Here is a 21,247-nt window from a genome sequence, read left to right as displayed (position 1 = left end):
AGAGGTGAAATGAAGGTTCCATAGGCAGGAGATTAGGACATAAAGGTTGAAAGTCTCAATAGCTTTGGAAATTGAAGTAGAAAACCTAAACCTTGATAGAGTTCATCTAGATGAGATTAGGGGTGGTTAGCTCTTGACAATAAAGATAAGAAAAAGTATTTGTTCATTAAGGACCAAAGTCAGAGGGAATAAGGAAAAAAAAAGATCTGGGACTATCTGAGGGAGGTAGTTGGGGTCATGGACTTGTAGTCATAAGTGATTTGAATGTGAATTCTGATTCTGATACTTACTTGGGTAATTACATAACTTCTTTCTGATTCAGTTTTCTAACCTAATTGTCCTAACTCTTCTGTTCTCTGCCCACCAAAAAAGTTGGGGTTTTATATGGTAATTAAGAGTAATAGTTCCATATGAAACCTAAAAAAGGATTGTTTGACAATTTTAAGCAAAAGGGCAGGAAAGAAATGCAAATGCTCATGCGTAAGGCCAAGACGGATGATAAGGAATCCAAGATAAGAGAGTGATGATTATGAAAACTATACTGAAAGCCAGTATAACAAACCCTTGCTGGTGGAATAAATGTGGAGGCTAAATGGAGTGGGAATGGTCTATGTGGAGATAGTTAGGGTGAGGGGATTTTAGAGCAAAAATCAGCCTGTAATGATATTGGGGTTAGTTGTTAGGAGGAAATGGAGACAAGGTAGAGTCAGCCGGTGGCTGGTTGGATATACTTCCTATACTTATCTCAACCTTTTGGGGATTCATCACTCATCTTAGAAATTTTTGCAATGTAGATTGAGTTTTTTACATTGCTAATGCTGCTTGCCCATAGGGCACTGGTCATAACTCATAAAAAAGATGCAACCTTTTGGACTTTATTTCTTCTGGTCATGTGCCAGATGGAATAACAGCAAGTCAGTATTTCTTCTCTTTCCTGTTTGCCTGCTCCTAGTAAGAAGAGTTCAATCCTGGTCATGGGGAGGCCAGAGGAAGAGATCCTCTTTGGCAGTGGCTCAACTCTGCTCCTTGGCAGCCTGGGGACATATTTCCTTTCCTCTCTACTTCATTCGATTCTAAGTGGGAGAAGGAAGAAAAGTTATAGACTCAGGACCATTGGTAGAATTTTTTTAACAATGTAAAATAAAATATTTCAGTATGAAAATTACAAGGGAAGAGGACAGTGTAATATTTTTGACATACTTCTAGATCCTAATCCTAAACCCAATGTTAAGAGAAAATGAAACAGGCCTATTTTCAGAGAGTACTTTTTTTAAAAAAAATTGTATTTTATTTTTTGCAGTTAAAGGCAAAAACAATTTTCATTTTTTTAAAAAAAATTTGAGTTCCAAATTCTTTCTCCCTCCTGCCTTTCCTCCTCCATTAAGAAGGCAAGCAATTTGATAGATTATATATATGTAGTCAAGCAAAATATTTCTCTATGAGCACGTTGCAAAAGAAAACAAAGACCATCCCCCCATCCAAGAAAGATAAAGAAAGTTAAAAAAATATGCTTCAATCTGCATTCATTATCCATCAGTTCTTACTCTGGAAGTGGAGAGCATTATTTATCATAAGTCCTTTGGAATTGTCCTGGATTATTGTATTGCTGAGAATAGTTGAAAAGTTATACATAGTTGATCATTACACAACATTGCTCTTAATCTGGACAATGTTTTTCTGGTTCTCCCCATTCACATTGAATGAGTTTATGGTTACAGGTTTTTTGATACCTTCCTGCTTGTCATTTCTTATAGCACAATAGTATTCCATCACAATCATATGCTTCAACTTGTTCAGCCATTACCCAATTGATAGGCATCCCCTCAATTTCCAAATCTTTGACACGCAAAAAACCCGACATAAATATTTTATACATGTAGGACCTTTTCCTTTATTGAAAAACAATCTCTTTGTGATATAGACCTAGTATTGCCAGGTCAGAAGGCATACATAGTTTTATAGCCCTTTGGGTGTAGTTCCAAATTACTCTCCAGAACAGTTGGATCAGTTCACAACTCCATCAACAATGATTAGTGTCCCAAATTTTCACACATCCCCTCCAACATTTGTCATTTCCCTTTTCTGTCATATTAGCCAATCTGAGACATATGAGATAGTACCTCAGGGTTGTTTTAATTTGAATTTTTCTAATCGGTAGTGTTTTGGAGCATTTTTTTCATAAGACTATAGATAGCTTTGATTTCTTCTAAAAACTGCCTATTCAAATCCTTTGACTACTTATCAATTAGAGGATGATTCCTATTTTTGTAAATTTGACTCAGTTCTCTATATGTTTGAGAAATTTTATTTTAATTTTTATTCTCATTTATTTACTTTCTATCAAAGAAACTTGCTATGAAATTTCCCTCCAGTTTTCTGCTTTCCTTCTAATTCGATTGCATTGGTTATGTTTGTGTAAAAACTTTTAAATTTAATTTAATCAAAATTACCCATTTTATTTCCCATAATGTTCCCTCTTGTTTTGTCATAAATTCTTCCTTAATCCATAGATTTGACAGGTAAGATACTCCATTCTCCCCTAGTTTAATTCCCTTAATATCTTTGACCTGTTGTTATTCTAGATGAATTTTGTATTATTATTTCTAGCTCTATAAAATATTTTTGGTAATTTGATTGATATCGCACTGAATAAGTAAATTAATTTAGCTAGAATTGTCATTTTTATTATATTGATTTGACCTAAACATGAACACTTAATATTTCTTCAATTGTTTAGATTTGACTTTATCTGTGTGAAAAGTGTTTTGTAATTGCATTCAAAGAGTTCCTCAGTTTCTCTTGGCAGGTAACATCCTAAGTATTTTATACTGCCTACAGTTATTTTAAATGGAATTTCTCTCTCTGTCTCTTCCTGCTGGACTTTGTTGTTAATATATAGAAATTATGATGATTTATATGAATTTTTTATCCTGTTACTTAGCAGAAATTGTTAATTATTTGAACTAGTTTTTCTAGTTGAATTCTAGAATTTCTCTAGAATTCTGTAACTATACCATTGTATCATCTGCAAAGGGTAAAATTTTATTTCCTCATTGCTTATTCTAATTCCCTCAATTTTTTCCTCTCTTATTGCTATACCTAGCATTTCTAGTAGTGGTAATAAGGGGCATCCCAACCCTGATCTTATTGGAAAAGCTTCTAGCTTATCCCCATTACAGACAATGCTTGCTGATGGTTTCAGATAGATAGCACTTTTCATTTTAAGGAAAGATCCATTTATTTCAATGTTTTTCAATTTTTTAAAAATAAGAATGAGTGTTGTATTTTGTCAAAAGTTTTTTCTGCATTTTGAGATAATTATGGGTTTTTTGTTATTGACATTGTCAATTATGCTGATAGTTTCCCTAATATTAAACCAGTCCTGCTTCCCTAGTATAAATCCCAGTTGGTCATAGCATATAATCTTTGTGATATATTGCTGTAATCTACTTGTTACCATTTTATTTAAAAAAATTTGCATCAATATTAAGAAAACTAATCTATAATTTTCTTTCTTTCTTTTTGCTCTTCTTGGTGTAGGTATTAACACCATATTTGTGTCATAAAGTAAATTTGATAGAACTCCTTCTTTGCCTAGTTTCCCAAATAGTTTATATAGTATTGGAATTAATTGTTCTTTAAATATTTGGTTGAATTCACTTGTGAATTCATCTTGACTTAGAGATTTTTTTTTCTAAGAGAGCTCATTGAAGGCTTGATCAAGTTCTCTTTTCAAGATACAATTATCTAAGTGTTCTATTTCCTCTTCTGTCAATCTGGGCAATTTATATTTTTGTAAATGTTCATCAATTTTAGATTGTCAGATATATTGACATATAATAGGGCAAAATAGCTCCTAATAATGCTTTAATTTCCTCTTCATTGGTGGTGAATTTACCATTTTCATTTTTGATAGTTATTTAGTTTTTCTCTTTGTTTTTTAAATTAAATTAATGAATGGTTTATCTATTTTATTTTTTCTATTTTATCTATTTATTTTCAAAAAATAAAACCAGATCCTAGTTTCATTTATTAGTTAAACAGTTTTCTTACTTCCAATTCTACTACTCTCCTTTGAGTTTTAAGATTTCCTATTTCTTACTTAATCGGGATTTTTAATTTGTTCCTTTTCTAGTTTTTTTTTGGCTTACCTACCCAATTTATTGATCTGCTCTATTTTATTCATATAAGCATTTAGAGATATAAAATTTCCCATAAGTATTGCTTTGGCTGCATCCCATAAGTTTTGGTATGTTATCTCATTGTAGTCATTCTCTTCAATGAAAATATTTATTGTTACTACGATTTGTTCTTTGACCCACTCATTCTTTAGGATTAGCTCGTTTAGTTTCCAATTATTTTTCAATATTTGTTTCCTTGGCCCTTTACTAAATATAATTTGCACTGTGGTTTTAAAAGGATGCATTTAATATTTCTGATTTTCTGCATTTGGTTGTAGGGTTTTTATGCCCTAATACATGATCAATTTTTGCAAGGAACTATGTGCCATTGATAAAAAATACATATATTCCTTTTTATTTCCCTTGAATTTTCTCCAGAGGTCTATCATATCTAGCTCTTATAAAATTCTATTCATGTCCTTAACTTGTTTATTCATTTATTTTTACTCTTTGGTTAGGTTTACCTTATTCTGAGAGGGAGAAGCTGAGGTCCTTCACTAGCATACTATTCCCTCTTGTAAGTAATTTAACCTTTTTTTTTAAAAGGGTTTGGATGCTATAACATTTGGTATATATATGTTTAATATTGATATTACTTTTGTCTATTGTACCTTTAAATCAAAATTTAGTTTCTCTGTTCATCTCTCTCTCAATTAGATCTCTTTTTGCTTTTGCCTTCTCTGATATCATGATTGCCATCCCTGCTATTTTTTTTAACATTAGCTGAAGCATAATAGATTCTGCTCTAGCCCCTTACTTTTACTGTTTGTGTCTCTCTGTTACAAGTGTGTTTATTGTAAACAACATATTGTTGGATTCTGGTTTTTAATCTACTCTGTTATCTGCTTCCATTTTATGGGTGAGTTCATCCCATTCATATTCACAGTTATTATTATTAACTGTGTATTTCTCTTCATCCTATTTCCCTCTTGTTCATTCTTCTCTCTCTCTCTCTCTCTCTCTCTCTCTTTCTCTCTCTCTCTCTCTCTCTCTCTCTCTCTCTCTCTCTCTCTCTCTCTCTCTCTTTCTCCATTTACACTGTCCCACTTCAAAAGTCTGTTTTGCTGCTGACCAGTGCCTTCCCCTATCTGTTCTCCCATTTATCATCTCCTTTTTATTATCCTGCCTCTCCTCTTACTTCTCTGTAGAGCAAGATAGAGTTCTATGCTTATCTGATTAAGTATGTTATTCCTTCTTTGAGCTAGTTCTGATGAGAGGAAATTTCAGTTGTTATCCACTACCTTCCCCTCTCCCATTCCATCATAAAAGCTCTTCCTTTTGTACTTCTTTTAAGTGAGATAATTTATCCCATTCTATCTCTTCCTTTCTCCTTCTTCCAGTGCAACCTTTTTTCTTATTCCTGAATTTTATTATTATTTCAAATCATTTCATCATGGTTAACTCGCATGCATGCTCCCTGTCTATGCAGACTCCTTCAAACTACCTTAATAATGATAAAGTCCTTAGCAATTACAAGTATCATCTTCCCATGTGTAAACACATTAACTTTATTGAATCCCTTATGATTTCTCTTTCCTGTTTACCTTTTTATGCTTCTCTTGAGTCTCATATTTGAAAGTCAAATTTTCTATTGTGTTGCTTTTTTCATCAGGAATTTCATTGACAACTTATTTTTTCCCCCCTGAAGGATTATACTCAGTTTTGCTGGGTAGGTTTTTCTTATTTGTAATCCTAGCTCCTTTGCCTTCCAGAATATCACATTCCAGGCCCTCCAATTCTTTAATGCAGAAGCTGTTAAATCTTGTGTTGTCCTGACTGTGGCTTTATGATATTTGAATTGTTTCTTTTTGGCTTGCAATATTTTCCCTTGATTTGGGAGGTCTGGAAATTAACTATAATATTCCTGGTACTCTTCATTTTGGAATCTCTTTCAGGAGGTGGTTGGTAGATTCTTTCAATTTCTATTTTACCCTCTGTTTTTAGGATACCATGGTAGCTCTTTCAACTTTGTTTTGTTGTTTCTTGATATCTCATGGAGTCATTAGTTTCTACTTGTCCAATTTTAATTTTTAAGGAATTATTTTCTTCAGTAAGATTTTGTACCTCCCTTTTTATTTGGCCAATTCTGCTATTTAAGCCATTCTCTTCAGTGGATTTTGTATCTCTTTTTACCATTTGGCCAATTCTGTTTTTTTTTTTTGAGGTATTATTTTCTTCAGCATTTTTGGTGCCTTCTATACCAAGCTATTGACTCTTCCTTCCCCGCCCCCAATTTTCTTACATCACTGTCATTTCTTTTCGCAATTTTCCTCTACTTCTCTTATTTGATTTTTAAAATCATTTTTTGAACTCTTCCAGGGATTATTTTTTGGGCCTATGACCAATTCACATTTTTTTGAAGCTTTGTATATAGCTGCTTTGACTTCATTGTCCTCTGAGTTTGTGTCTTGATCTTCTCTTTCACCATAGTAGTGTTTCTATGGTCAGGTTTTTTTTTTCATTGTTCATTTTTTTAGCCTATTTCTTGACTTCATGCTAAAGTTGAACTCTGCTCCTGGATTAGAGGGGGCAATGTCCCAAGCTTCAGGTCTTTCTTGCTACTGTTTACAGAGCTAGTTCTGGGAACCTATAGGTTTGTGTTTTTTCAAGGCAGTATGATGAGAGGTGTGGTCATTTCTCTCCTGCCCTACGCTCTGGTCTGTGAGTGACCACAAGCACTCTTTTCTGCCATAGAACTATGGCCAGGGTTGCTGTACTCCTGAGGATGCAAGTGCTAGTGAGCTAATACTTTTCTTAATTCTGGGACTGCAACCTGGAACTATGTATGGGCAATGCGACACAGTCCTACACCCATTGCCAAGCATCTCCTTCCGACCACTTGTCTGACTCTGTTATCATTTGTGGGTTGAAAACTCCTGAAGCTTTTGCTGCTTCTGATGAATTACCTCCAAGGCCTGCTGCTGGTGCCCTGGTGGGACCCATCCTATGTGGTGTATGCTGGGTTCCATGTCTTACCACCACCCCATGGAGACAGACCTTTCTTTTTGACTTTTCTAAGTTGTCCTGAGCTGGAAATTGTTTCACTCAGACCCTTTGTTGGTTCTTTTGCTCCAACATTTGAATTGAGGTGTTACTTTAAAATTGTTTGGAAGGAAATTTGGGAGAGCTCAGGCAAGTCTCTACCTTTATGCTGCCATCTTGGCTTGACCTCAAGGAGAGTACTTTCAAGATAAGAAGGTAACTATAAAATTGGTGGGCAGCTAGGTGGCACAGTGGATAGAGTGCCGGGCCTGAAGTCAGGAAGACTCATCTTCCTGAGTTCAAATCTGGCCTCCGACACTTACTTAGCTATGTGACCATGGTTAAGTCACTTAACCCTATTTACCTCAGTTTCCTCCTCTGTAAAATGAGCTTGAGAAGGAAATGGCAAACAACTCCAATATATTTACCAAGAAAAATCCAAATAGGGGACAAAGAGTCAGATGTGACTGAAAAAATTGAGCAATAACAAATAAAATAGGTGTTTGGGAAATGAAGTCTAATTCAGAGCATATCCAGTATTTGATCAATGCTTTCTATGATGTCACTGTGAAAGCAATGGATAAAAGGCCTCAGAATCAGGAAGTCCTGAATTTAAATATGACTTCAGAAATGTACTATTTGTGTCATACTGGGCAAATCATTTAATCTCTCTTTGCCTCAGTTTCCACCACTAAAGTGGGGATAATAATAGCATATATTCCCCAATTTGTTGTGAGGATTAGATGAGATGCTACTTGTTAAAGTGCTTTGCAAACTCTAAAGCACCATAAAAATGCTAGCTATTATTATTATGAAAAGTCAGACAAACCCAACAAAAAAACCCACGGAGGACAGAAATTATTGTTATTATTGAGTGCAGTATTGTATTAATGGAGAGATGATTCATTGGGAGTTATATTGACCACAGGAAATTGTTTATCAGAGGAAATACAGAAGATGGGGGAGACCCACTTATAATTTTAGAGTCAAAATAAACTGACTTTCAATTCTCTCCATTTTCTAACAGGGCACTTCAATTTCTAGTAAGTATCTACTATCTATCTGAGTAGAAAATTCTCTCTATATTTTTTTCATATGGAAGTGCTTCCAAAAATATGCTTACCAAAGAGGTGCTAACTGCACAAGAGACAAAGATCTTTCAAGAACTTTTTCTATATTTATCCTGAATGCCTTTTAAAGCATACTGCTTTAAAAATTATCTTCATTGAATGCACTTCCTCCTCACCTTTGTCTCTTAAAATTTCCAGTTTTTTTTAAAGCTCAGATCGAGCATCACCTTCTACATAAAGCCTCTCCTGCTTACTTCCCTTGCCCCAAGTTGTAGTCCTCAACCCCCTAAAATGTTATCTTGTATTTGTTTTATAGATATTTATATATGTATATGCTGTTTCCCTGATAGAATGTAAACTCTTTGAGAGCAGGCAATGTTTTTTTTTTTTGTCTTGAATTATCATTTCCTAGCACAGTACCTGGCACATAAGACCTTAGTACTTATTTATTTGTTAATATGCAAACACTAATTTTGTGTTTGCTTTTAAGGATTGATATTTATTGAAAGCCTATAAATCATCACAGCTAAAACAACTATAAGATAAAGCAAATATGTACACAATTTTCATTGTGGCCATAACAGTTACTTAGTATTCTTTTATATAAATATATCTATTCATCCATCCATCCATCTATCTATCTATCTATCTATCTATCTATCTATCTATCTATCCATGTACGTATGTTTAAATATCTAACTACAAATTTGTTTTTGGGAGGCAGCATGACATAGTTGACAGCTGAATGACCTTGGAGTGAAGAAAGCCTGGGTCTGAGAGCTTCCACTGTCATACATTAACTGTGTAACCCTAGAAGAGTCACTGAATCTCACAGTGTTCCCAGGAAACTCTAGAAGCTTTCCAATAGGTTGCCCAGCTGTATCAGAGGAGGAACGTCTCACACCAGGTGTTCCTTATACAGAAGTCCCAGGTTCAACCTCATCTCCCTTATAAAATAAATAAATGTTAGTATTCTTTTAGATGCAGCCCCAAAAGTACACCTTGCCTTCTGGGCTGGAAAATGCAGCTGAAGTAAAAAAACATGTATTATTATTTGCAAAAATGCATATAGTTGATTACTAAAAGACCTAGTTTGCCCAACATGAAGAGCTTTTCAGTTGATATATTTCCTAGGGTCTAGGAAATTGTTTTAAAAATTTGAATCCAGATGTGTGATTTCATTGCAATGGGGCAGAGGTTTCAAATGTGTGGCCCTTAGGCTGCACATGTCAACTTCATCCTGGACCAGATTAAAATGCAATTGGGAAATATTTAATAAAATAAACAAAAATGTAAAAAGACATAGATGGTATTAATTTGGTGTTTTCCAAGTCAGTATTCAACTTGCAAGATTCCTTCTGTATGGTTTGATGGTCTTCTTTTCTAGTGGAGTGAGGAAACCTCCTCTACTAATGAAAATCTGTAACCATCCCACAATTTGCAGTTTCAGACAGTTGTACAGGACACTGAGAGATGAAATGTCATCGAGCTAGAGTTCTTGTCTCGAGTCTCAAGTCCAGTCTATTGTTGAGAGTCATCCAGCTAATGTGTTTCATGGGCTATACTCACACCCAGATCTCAACGCTAAGACTGGGTCCTTCTCTACTACAATATATTGCCTCTCAGGATCCAGGGTAATATTAAGAATTAACCCCCAAGTAGTTGATGAGCTCCAAGAAGTGTGCTGAGGTTTTTCTGTATGAAGAGTGCTTCCTGTGTCAGCCAATTGGACTAGGGTCAGGCAGAATAATGACACTTTTAATGCATGCAATAACAGGTTCTCTCCACAACTCCAAATCATCCAATATTAACAGTCAAGTTGACTTATCCTTTTGATCTTCAGAGAAAGAGCACTCAAATTGTTTCCTTCCCTGGAATTTTTATTTAATATCTTCTGTAAGTGACTTTTAATGCATCTCTAATATCAGTAGCTTCAACTGCATTAGCTGCATCTCTATAGTGTACTCTACCTGTGAATTGTTGCTGACTGATAGTAATACAAAACCACTGTTTAAAAATGAAAACTTTCAGGAAATTTAACTTTGGCCTTCTTTGCTGTTTAGGGAATATTATTCAAACATCATTTTGCTGTGAGAGCCATCTTCTTTTCACAGAGAAAACAGAATGAAAGAACACTCAGCTGAAAGATAAATGAGTAGTGTTGCACACTGACATTGAAAATAGATGAGAAAAGGCATCACCTTTTGCCCACCTTCTTTGTTTCAGGTGGAAACCTAAAACAAAATTAAAACCCTGCTTTATGGTGCATGCAGAACACACCAGATAGATGCTGATTGCCAAAGTGGATATTATGTCTATATAAATAGTGCAAGGAGAACTCCTTTAAGAACAGACATGATGTTGAATGCTTCTGATGGATGTCCTTTTCGGCTAGGACAACACTGTTCACTGTCTATGACAAATAACTGACAGCTTAAACAAATTTCATGTTTGCACCCTAATGATGGAAACTCTTGAGCAGTGATACACTTCAGAATAGAGTGTCAAAGGTCTTTTGGAAGTCAATGCATCTCTGTAAAAGAGATACTAACTGTACCGATCAGGTTTTCAGCCATATAATTTTATTTTGTGTCATTTTGAGAATTGCTGAATTCAACTTGATTGGGATAGTTGTGGTGAGCTACTCAGATTTCTTATTGAATAATTTATTTTTCATATTTATTTAAATGAGCATTACTTAATAGAAGAATAATCTTCAGAGGAAGTCACTGAAGCTTCAAATGTTATATTTTGGCACAGAATATATGTCACTATGAGAGATCCATGTTAAGTATCGTGAATTAATATGTATTTTTCTCTAATCGTTTTCTCTTTATATTAATTGTGGCTCATCCTGTCACATTTTATTTGTATTTCAGAATCACAAAGTGTTTAATTTTTAGGCCTGGAATGTCATGGGTATCTCTATTCAGAGGACATGTGAATGAGCAAAGAAATCCTAGTAATGTACCTTACTTTCTTAAGTTTCTATGTTACAGGAGGATATTCTTATGATTTCTTTCAGCATAATGATTCTATAATGAATAATTCTCAACTTGGTAGACTTGGATATTATAGGATGTGCCTCTTTAATACATGAATTTATACCTGTGGCTCCTAGCATTTGATTGGTATGTCAATGGAGCTCAAATTATGTTCTCATTACTGCTTACAAACTCCCAGTATGCAGTGATATTGCATTTAATGCTAACTGATTGCCTAGTGGCTTTTCTAGGGGGTATTATTTTAAAGTTCAGGACAATTTTATAAGTATAAATTGGTCTAATGTACCATTTCTCAGTATGGGATTTTACTTAGTCCACTTGACTACTTTTAAAGAATGTGTCTGGACAGCAACTCAAAGAACCTTTTTAAAAAAGCATATGAATCATACTCAATGATTTATTCACATATCTATTTAAAAAATTCTATTGGTCATGCTAAAAAAGGTTGCAAGCCCTTTGACTTAAGTATTTCTATAATGGCTGTTAAAATCAATTCTGGCATTAAAGTCTCCAAGAATGAACAATGCATTGAGTGGAAAATTGATTACATGGTCAAAGAACAGTCCTTTGTGGCCTCGTTTGCTTTTTCGATTAGTACAGCTGTCATGGCTATTGTAGGTGGTCCTCAAAACTTACAGTAGAAAAAATCTGTCCTTGACACTTAATGTTTGTCTGTGGATTTTTTTTCTTTTTGAAAAAAAAAGCTTTTGTTTGCTTATTAACACTTAGTCAAGTTTTGAAAAAAAATAAGAATGGCTAAAAAGAGGAGTCATTCATGGAAATGAGTCTAATGATATAGAAAAAAGAATATACGGTCATCATACTATAACATGTGAATGATTTCTTTTGAAAGGAGAACTTTTCTGGTCCAATAACTGAACTTGTAAATCTACAAGGGTAAGCTGATGTTTTAGGATGAAAAAAAACTATTGCATATGATTTTGGAATTCAGCCTCTAAAAGGACATCTTTGCACAAAATGTTTTTGCCAGCTTGAGAGGACTTTCTAGATGACTGCCTCCTTACTGAAACACAGTAGGAAAGGCTTTGGTCTCACCAGATTGTTAGCACATGTTCAAACTCAATCTAGGTCCAGGGGAACTTAGTAAATACTCAAACTGTGTGTGTGTGCGTGTGTGTGTGTGTGTGTGTGTATGTGTGTGTGTGTGTGTGTTCAAAAAAATATCTATAGAACAATTTGGAAACATGTTTCTTGTGGCCCAAAGCCTAAAGTTGCCTTCTAGTAGTAGCCTGACAGATAAGCTTAAATTATGGGTCAAGGCAAATTTCCTATCTTACTTACTTTTTCCCTATTTGGACTGAATAATATTTCAGATCAGAAGCTGCTGGACATCAGGAATGTGGTCAACAAATCAGATCAATAAGAATTAGTTGGGGTAGTTACTGTGAGTTAACAAAAGAACTCTAATAATTTCTACACTCAAAGAATTTGCTATCATTAGTAAGGAATGTTTTGCATTCATGAAAAAATTAAAAATATGGATTAAATAATAATACAGACACTAACAAAAATAGTGGAGAGTGAACACAACCTTGAGACCAAGGGCAAATCCCTTAATTTTGGAATCACATTTTTCTGATGAGTAAAACAAGGGGCTAGAAAAATATATCTACATTTCATTCCACCTCTCCTACTCTTTGATTCCCAGGGGCACAATGGCATGGTTTATGGCCAAACGAATGATAAAGAGAAGTTTCAAATTCTATGAGTTTTGAGGAGCAAATCATCCTTATGTGCTGAGGTAGCATAAGAAAGTTTCAAGAAAGAAGAGGGAATTGAATGGACATGCTTTCTATAGGAAGGGAGACTATTTCAGGCAGAAGAAATGGTATTATCAAAGCTAACAATTTTTTAAAAGCCGTATATTATTTCTTGCCTTCTATTACAATAGCTTACCTATATTAGGCACTTAATAAATACCTTTGAATTGGATTAAATATTCTCAGCTAGGTAGACAGTACCTCTCTACCTACATAGAGATAAAATTTGCCCCAATTCAGTATTTATTACAAATATTTCACATGTATATGGAGATATTTGAAGATGTCTAGGATATTTCTAGATATCTCAAAAGTGAGATGTTTCTTGAGAAATTTTTTTTAAAATTGTATTTATTTTATTTTTAATTTATGGAATAAAACAAACATTTCCATAACATAGTATAATAAAAACATGATGGTACACGGAACTGCAAATCTATTGTATACAACTTGCTATTCCTTTTAAATATATAATAAAAATATCATGTGAATTTCTTTTTTTAAAATTTTCCTCCTTCAACTCCTCACTTCCCTACTCTAGAAATGGCTACCATCAGACACAAATACATTCAAACAAATGTGTGCATTAAAAGAATATATTTAAAAATTCTCATAGTTTGCTGATCTCATATAATGCTTGCAGAACATCCTTGTCTGCTCCTCCTTAGTTCTAGTGCTTTCCTTGTGTTGATTATTTCCAATTTATCCTGTGTATAGCCTGTTTTTACATTGTTATTTGCATGTTGTCTCTCCCATTAGGCTGTGAATTCTTTGAAAGCAGGGACTGTCTTGACTTTCTTTGTATCCTCAGTGCTTCACCCTGTGCCTGGCATGTAGTAGGTGCTTAATAAATGTTTATTGACTATCTGATTTTATATGTAGTTTACATGGTCAGAATTTAGAATCTTGTGATGATTCTCTTTTATTCATGTAGTACTGACATCTGTGCATGATCTCTCTCTCTCTCAATATAGATATGTATGTATATATGTATATATATTTTACAAACCCAGCATTTTCCTTCTCTTTTATTACATTACATTCACAAATGAAATGCAGAAAAAGTATCTTTATTTTAGCAATGTAAGCAATTTAACCATGATGGCTCAACAATATTTTTATGGTTTATTTAATTTTTCAAGTGCTTCCCAAAAGAGGGTCATTAAGATTGTAGTAGTTCAAAAAATAAATCCCTTTCAATAACATAGGTACCTTCTTTTAAGATCTGTTAGCAACTTATAAGGAATTGGGAACAGTTTTCCTTTTCAAAATTTATTACTATTTTATACGTCAATTTTGTTAGCATTCCTGCTCTTGAATATTTCTGCTTCAAGTCTATTACTAACTACTGCCCCTCAGTGACTTGGAACTTCTCAATTTGTTCCAAAGCTTTTTTCTTTTTTTTCTGGGACACTCTAATTCATGACCAACATTCTAATTTCTCTTTGATATATTCTTTAAAACATGAATAACCCAATTATCCTTTGTGGTAAAAGAGAGTAGAAATGTTAATTTCCTTTTTTTTTTTTTTTGGTTAACTCTCCCATGGAAGCAATTCATTCCCATTATTCAACAATCCTCTTTATAGCTTATTTGATTTTTTTCCCATCAGATACTGACTTGTTTGGGACAGCTAGGTAGTAGAATGGATAAAGTGCCAGGCCTGGAGTCAGGAAGACTCATCTTGCTGAGTTCAAATCTGTCCTCAGATACTTAGCTCTGTGACCCTAAGCAAATCACTTAACCTGTTTCTCTCAGTTTCCTCAGCTGTAAAATTAGCTGGAGAAGGAAATGGTAACCCACTCCAGTATCTTTGTCAAGAAAACCCCAAATGGGATCACAAAGAGCAGGACATGACTAAAATTACTGAATAACAACAACAGACTTATTTGCCTGGTTGTGTACTACTTGGAGAGTCACTGTAGTATAGTTGATAGACAACTCATCTTGGAATGAGGAAAATATGAGGTCAGGTTGCACCTTTGACACATACTGGTGGTGTGGCTCTGGACAAGTCACTTTGCCTGTCAGTGACTTAAGCAACTTTCTAAGATTAAGTTGCAGAGAAAGTGTTGATCTGTATCGGTGGGGGAAGTTTCCTCATGTGGGAGTTCCCTATGCCAATGAAATCACAGATCTACTCTCTATTCCTCTCTAATGCTTAGCTTTTGTCCTTTGCATTTATAATTATGATATTGCATTTATTTGTGAGGTGGAGCTGTTTTTAGCTATTGACAATGAATCAGAATGTACTTTATTTTTTTTATAAAGTACCATTAAACTAATCTCAAGTATGCCTATCCTTTGGTATCCACTGGTATATCATTACTCTACCAAGGTTTGCAAAGCAGCCTTTAATGAATTTCTTTATATATAAGATAAAATATTTAGCATCTGAGGATTTATGATGCCCATTACAGTATCTCATTCATAAATGTCCAGGTTGTTACTCTGTGGGGCCCATTACCTGATGAATCAAAGAAAGGTTTATATGTTCAATATTACTGTCCAGCAAATGCATTTTCCTTCTGGGAATAAAGGCTCACAAGCTTTCATACCAAGCCTACCTCCTCTTGGGTTCTTTATTAAAATTAGATGCCCCGAGGCAAAGTATCCTTTTCTCTTTCTAGCTGAAGTATTTCTGGCACATGTGGAGCTTACATTGTCTTCCAAAAAGGGCAGTAGGGGTGACAGGAAGCAATTCTAGGCTGACTGTTTGTTAGTGACTTTGAAGGAAGCAGGAACATTGTTCTTTGCCAAAATATAACGTGATTGTATTTATGTAAATTCATTCTGCATTTCTGCCAGCCCTGGGTTTCTCTGGTTCCTCAGAGTTCAATGCTAAATACCACCCCCTTCTGCTGTCTCAGTTAGCTGGGCCCCAGCTTTCCCCAACAGATTCTAATTCTTGTCAAATATTAATTTTCCTTAAAAAGTACCTTGGAAACAGGATTATCCCTACTGTCTTTTATGGCAAGAGTGGGGTAACTCATTTACCCTTTTTAACTAATGTTCCCCCTGATCCCTTGGGATTTTTAAGGAGCTGAACACTTCCCCATATTCATTTTTGGCTTCATACATATCTGAAAACATTTTAGCTGAAATTTTCAAATGTATTCTACATTCTCTCTGCCTTTTCATTCGTAACATGTCCATCCATGTGGATCGCTGTGCTTTTCTACTTTGAGGCTACACTGGCCAACTTTTCACCACAATTCTTCCCTCCTCCCCCTCCCCCAGAGTTCTGAATAAAGATGTAGCAGCTCTCCCCTAAGGACCCACAACAGCTTCTTTTCCCAGCCCTCCTGGAGGATTGTCATTCTCCTGCTCTTTAGCCACGGTCTCTTGAGCTCTTTCAAAAATGTCTGAGTTGGAGACATTTGTTTATATTCCTTACCTAAAGGGTACTTTCTTCTCTTCCCAAATGTAACTAGATTCTTTAGTCAAAATGTCACACACTGGCCTGTCAACAAATCAAGAAATAGGTAAGTTTCCTCTGAAGGTCATGCATACAATTGCTCATCAAAGAATTACACCAAAGGACTTATATCCTACCCACTAATGTTTGCTCACTTTGTATTCAATTTTTGGCCACCCCTGCTGGTACCCTAGCTGTTTTTACCCCCATCAATTCCTCTTCTTTTGACTTGTAGGATATGCCCATCCAATTAATCTCTAAGGTATTCAGTGTCTCAGAAACACGGGAACTTTTTCCCCCCTTCAGAATCTCCCAGGTGTATTTCTCTCCTCTCCTGGAAAACTTACACTTGGTGTTACAGAGAAGAGAGAGAAAGGTCTCATAGTGGAAAAAACAATCCCACTTTCAAGGAGAAATTAAGTGTTGGAGTTGAACTCAGGTTACATGCAATCACTAATCTTGATTCTAAAGGATAGATGACTTTCAGGTCCTTGAAAAGGACATTCAGTCTACCCTTTCCATATCTTTACACTGAAGGTCTCTGTGCCTGAAATACTCTGCCCTTTCATCTCAGCCTTTTCCCCAATTTTCTTTAAGATTCAGCTCAAGTGTTATTCAGTAGGTAAATCCCTCCACACTTCCCACATAACTATCTAATAGTTGCTATATTTATTGCACAGAGAGAGTGGTAATTTGTCCTAGAGACCACTTAAGTTTTGTTAGATTCATTGAAGAAAAGTAAGGCAGAAAATTTGAATTTAAGAAACCATCTTATATCTCAGATACACAGATTCTGGAAGTCATGCAACTGCTTTTCTCATCTTTAGACAGAAGTTGCCATGTAACAGCTGCCATTCAGGTGGTACCCTGCTAGACCCTACCTTTGGAAAGTTTCAGTGGTCCTTGGGATGGGCAGGAATGGTGAATACTAACCATTTTCTTACACTCAGCTCATAAGGTTCCCAAGCTTGTGAATGTATTTTCTAGTTTGGGTTTTATGAGTTGAGGGGGATATAGACTTTAAGCCAGAAAAGCTACCAGTACTACTCTGCGTTAAACAGACTTCACCCAAGTTACTCTCAAAATCATTTTGTTCTAAGATTGAGCTATCCTATTTCTTACTGCTCTGATCATCACTGGTACCCTCAAAATAAAAATAATTTCTACCATGAAAAAAAGATTCAGTTCAAATCTGACCTTATGCACTAGCAACTCTCAGATTACTTTCTGTCCACTGTGTATAAATCTTGTACGTACCTAATTCTTTACATGTTGACTCCTGCATTGGAACAGAAGTTATTTGAGGGCAGAAATAGTTTTTGTCTTTCTTTTATCCCCAGGACTTAGCCCATTGTCTGGTACCTAGCCAGAGCTTAATAAATGCATGTTGACTAATGGATTGACTGACAATTGATGAAACACACTGCTCTCCTTCAAGTAAAGAAATTGAAGACTGAGAGGCACAGATATTTTGTATGCTGTGATTGTGTAATTTGGTTGGCTTCTATTTTTCTCTATGACAAAAGAGAAATGTATTATGGCTAGAGAAAGATATTGGGAAATGCATGTGTCATAAAAAGTGAAAGACATAAATAGTTTTTTAAATGAGCGCTGGATTTGTGGGTTCATGATTGAAAACCCTTTACCTCTATACAATTGAAGCTAAAATTGGAAACTTTGGACACGATTCAACCTAAGATATATGAAATCTTGTGGGGCACAGAAACTATTTTCTATGGATTTAACAGATAGCATATAAAGAATAGGGACCAGATAATGCCACTCTCAGGTCATTCTCTCTTTTTCTATTTTTTTAGGTTGCAAATTAAATTTTTGTTTCATTTTTCCTATGAAGACCTACCTTTTCTCCCTTCTACTTCCCCTTTCCTGCTTTGAAAAAGCAAGAGAAACAAAATGCCTTGTTAGAAACATTCAAAGTCAAACAAAAACAAAATCTTGAATTGACCGCGTCCAAAAAAAAGTGACTCAACCTGCCTTCTGAGTCCATCATCTCTTTAAAAAGAAGTGGGTAGCATGAATCCTTTGGAATTTGTGATTTGTCATTGGTTTGTTGATCAGTTTCTGTCTTCCTGGTCCTGTTCACCTCACTTTATATTAGTTCATACAAGTCTTCTCAGGTTTCTCTGAAACCATCTCTTTCCTAATTTCTTATAGCATCAAAGGTTCCATCACATTTGTATACCATAACTTGTTCATATTCTATTTGCATCTTTTAAAACTTAATATCAGATTATCTTATATACAACTGTTTAAATCCTTTTTGTTTTTAAATTGAAAAGTATGTTAGGTACAAATGGTTGTTGATCTTTTACTAAAATAAGACTGTGTCTTAATCATGTAGTTTGTATCAAAGGACTAAGATATCTATCATAATTGATAACACCATACCTTAATAGGTTAAAGGGAGAATGAACATCTTAGAAACTGAATATGCAAACTAAATATCTGAAATGATAATAATAAAGTTACAGATACTGAGGGGTTATGGTTATGCAAACAATCTACAGCAATGGATAATGGAAGAGTTCTTCATTTACAGAATGTATTTCGCAAGACTGTATTTTGGTGATTATACTTTTCAAATTAGTTTTACTTAAGTAGATAATTAATCAGCATGCAGTTATTAAGTATTTACCTTGTGTTTATCACTGTGCCATTCTTTAGAGATACAAAAACAAAAATAAAACAGTAACCGGCCTTCAAAGATTTTAAATTCTGTTGGAGAAATAATATGTGCACACACAAAAATAAGTATAAACACAAAATAATTGTGTTTGATAGTGGGGGAGAAAGCATTAGCAGTTGCAGGGAGTTCAGAAAAAGCCAAGTTTAGGATGTGGCACTTTAGCAGTAGTGATGAAGTGGAATACAGAGATGGACTATAGCCTTGCAAAGGTATGGATATAGGAGATGATATGATGTTAGTAAAAAGTGATAAGTAGGAGAGTTTGGAGGGGCCACAGTGTAGGAAGGGAAGCAATGTGTAACAAGGGAAGCAATGTGTAACAAATCTGGAAAGGTAAACTGAATCCACATCGTGAAAGGCTTTAAATGCTAAAGAGAGGACTTTGTTTTTTATCCCACAGGTAAAAAGGAGTTACAAGAGCTCCCTGTTGCCGCTATCATCTCTAAAACTGGTTTGCCTTCATTAAACATATATGATAAAATAGCATTGTCTCATTAAGCATATGTTAGATTTTAGTAGGAAAAATGACTCAGAAACATGCTGACTTAGGGAAAATAAGTAATGATTTTAAAATAGCAATGACTAATCCCCAAATTGGATAATACAAGTATGGATAATTTAGAATTGACTATACATAGAAAAGATTTGTGGAGCCTACAAAAATTAAAATCAAATTTAATTTGGGCAAAATAAATCTCAAAAATATCCCAGAAATCTCTTAATTGTTTAATTGTTCTCAGTCAGTCATTTTTTCTCATAAATCACATCAATGAAGTAACACACAAAAAAAATCACTATCTGAATAAAGTTGCTCCATTATCCTGAACTATGCTACTACTCTATATGTCAATATTCTGACTAGGAACCTTTTTTAAAGTTGATGGATGCACTCTAACTCTGCTTATGTGCCTATATTTAAGTTTGGCTGTTGTAAAGAAAATGTTAACCATGATTTCTTTAAAACATGTCTGCCATGTTTTACAATTCAACTTAATGAACAGTTATTAAAAACCTACTGTGTTCTAGTAACTGTGCTAGGGTTCAATAACACAGATTTATTAAATTCCTCTTAGTGCCAGGAACTGTGTTAGACACTGCGGACATAAAAACCAAACCAAACCAAACCACTAGTTTTTATTCTTAAGAAGTTTATAGTCAAATAGTAGGGTTAAGACACATACACAAATAATTATGACACAAGGCAGAATATGATAAAGAAGTTTGCAGAGAAAGAGATCAGTATTAGCTGGTAAGATTAAAAAAATCTTTTTTAATCCTACTAGGACTATATCTTTTACTTTATTGACACCTGAATTTAGTTTTGAAAGAAGGGAGGAATTGTAATAGGTAGAGATGGGGTAGAGGGACAAGTGGGGGATGTAGAATGAGCAAAGTTTCAGAGATAAGAGAGAGCAAAATAAAAGCAAGGAACAGTGAGTCTTGTTTAAATGTAGATGAAGTGAAATGGAATAAAATAATATCAGATTGGAAAACTAATTTGGAGAAAAATGATGTGAGGTCTTGAGTACTATGATAAGGAGTTTATACTTTATTTCATGGGCATTAAGAGACAAGTCGACAAGCATTTATTAAGTACCTACTTTGTGCTAGGCACTGGGCTAAATACTGGGGATAAAAAGAAAGACAAAAAACAGCCTCTGCTCTCAAGAAGCTCACAGTCTAATAGGAGAGACAACATTCAAATAGTTCTGTACAGACTTTCTCTATACATATACATATACGTATACATATACATATACATATACATATACATATACATATACTCAAGATAAATTGGAGATAGTCCCAGAAGGATGGCCCTAAGATTAAGGAAGCCTAGGAAAGATTTCTTGAAGAAGATGGGACTTTAGCTGACACTTGAAGAAAGTCTGGGAAGCCAGGAGGTGGAGGCTCATAATATTGAAGTGACTTATCCAGAATTGTACAATTAGTAAGCAACTGAGTCAGGATTCAAACTAGGGCTTCTTGACTCCAAGTCCAGCTCTCCATCCTCTATGCTATGATGGGATCCCTTGAACAAAGTGATTCCTGAGGAAGATCATTTAGGGAAATGTATTAAACATGCATTACAAAGAGGTGAGA

The sequence above is a fragment of the Phascolarctos cinereus genome, unplaced genomic scaffold, assembly GCF_003287225.1.
Source record: "Phascolarctos cinereus isolate Bilbo 61053 unplaced genomic scaffold, phaCin_HiC Scaffold_7;HRSCAF=346, whole genome shotgun sequence".
Classification (NCBI taxonomy): domain Eukaryota; kingdom Metazoa; phylum Chordata; class Mammalia; order Diprotodontia; family Phascolarctidae; genus Phascolarctos; species Phascolarctos cinereus.
The sequence above is the reverse complement of the archived record's forward strand: the minus strand, read 5'-3'. Positions refer to the sequence as shown.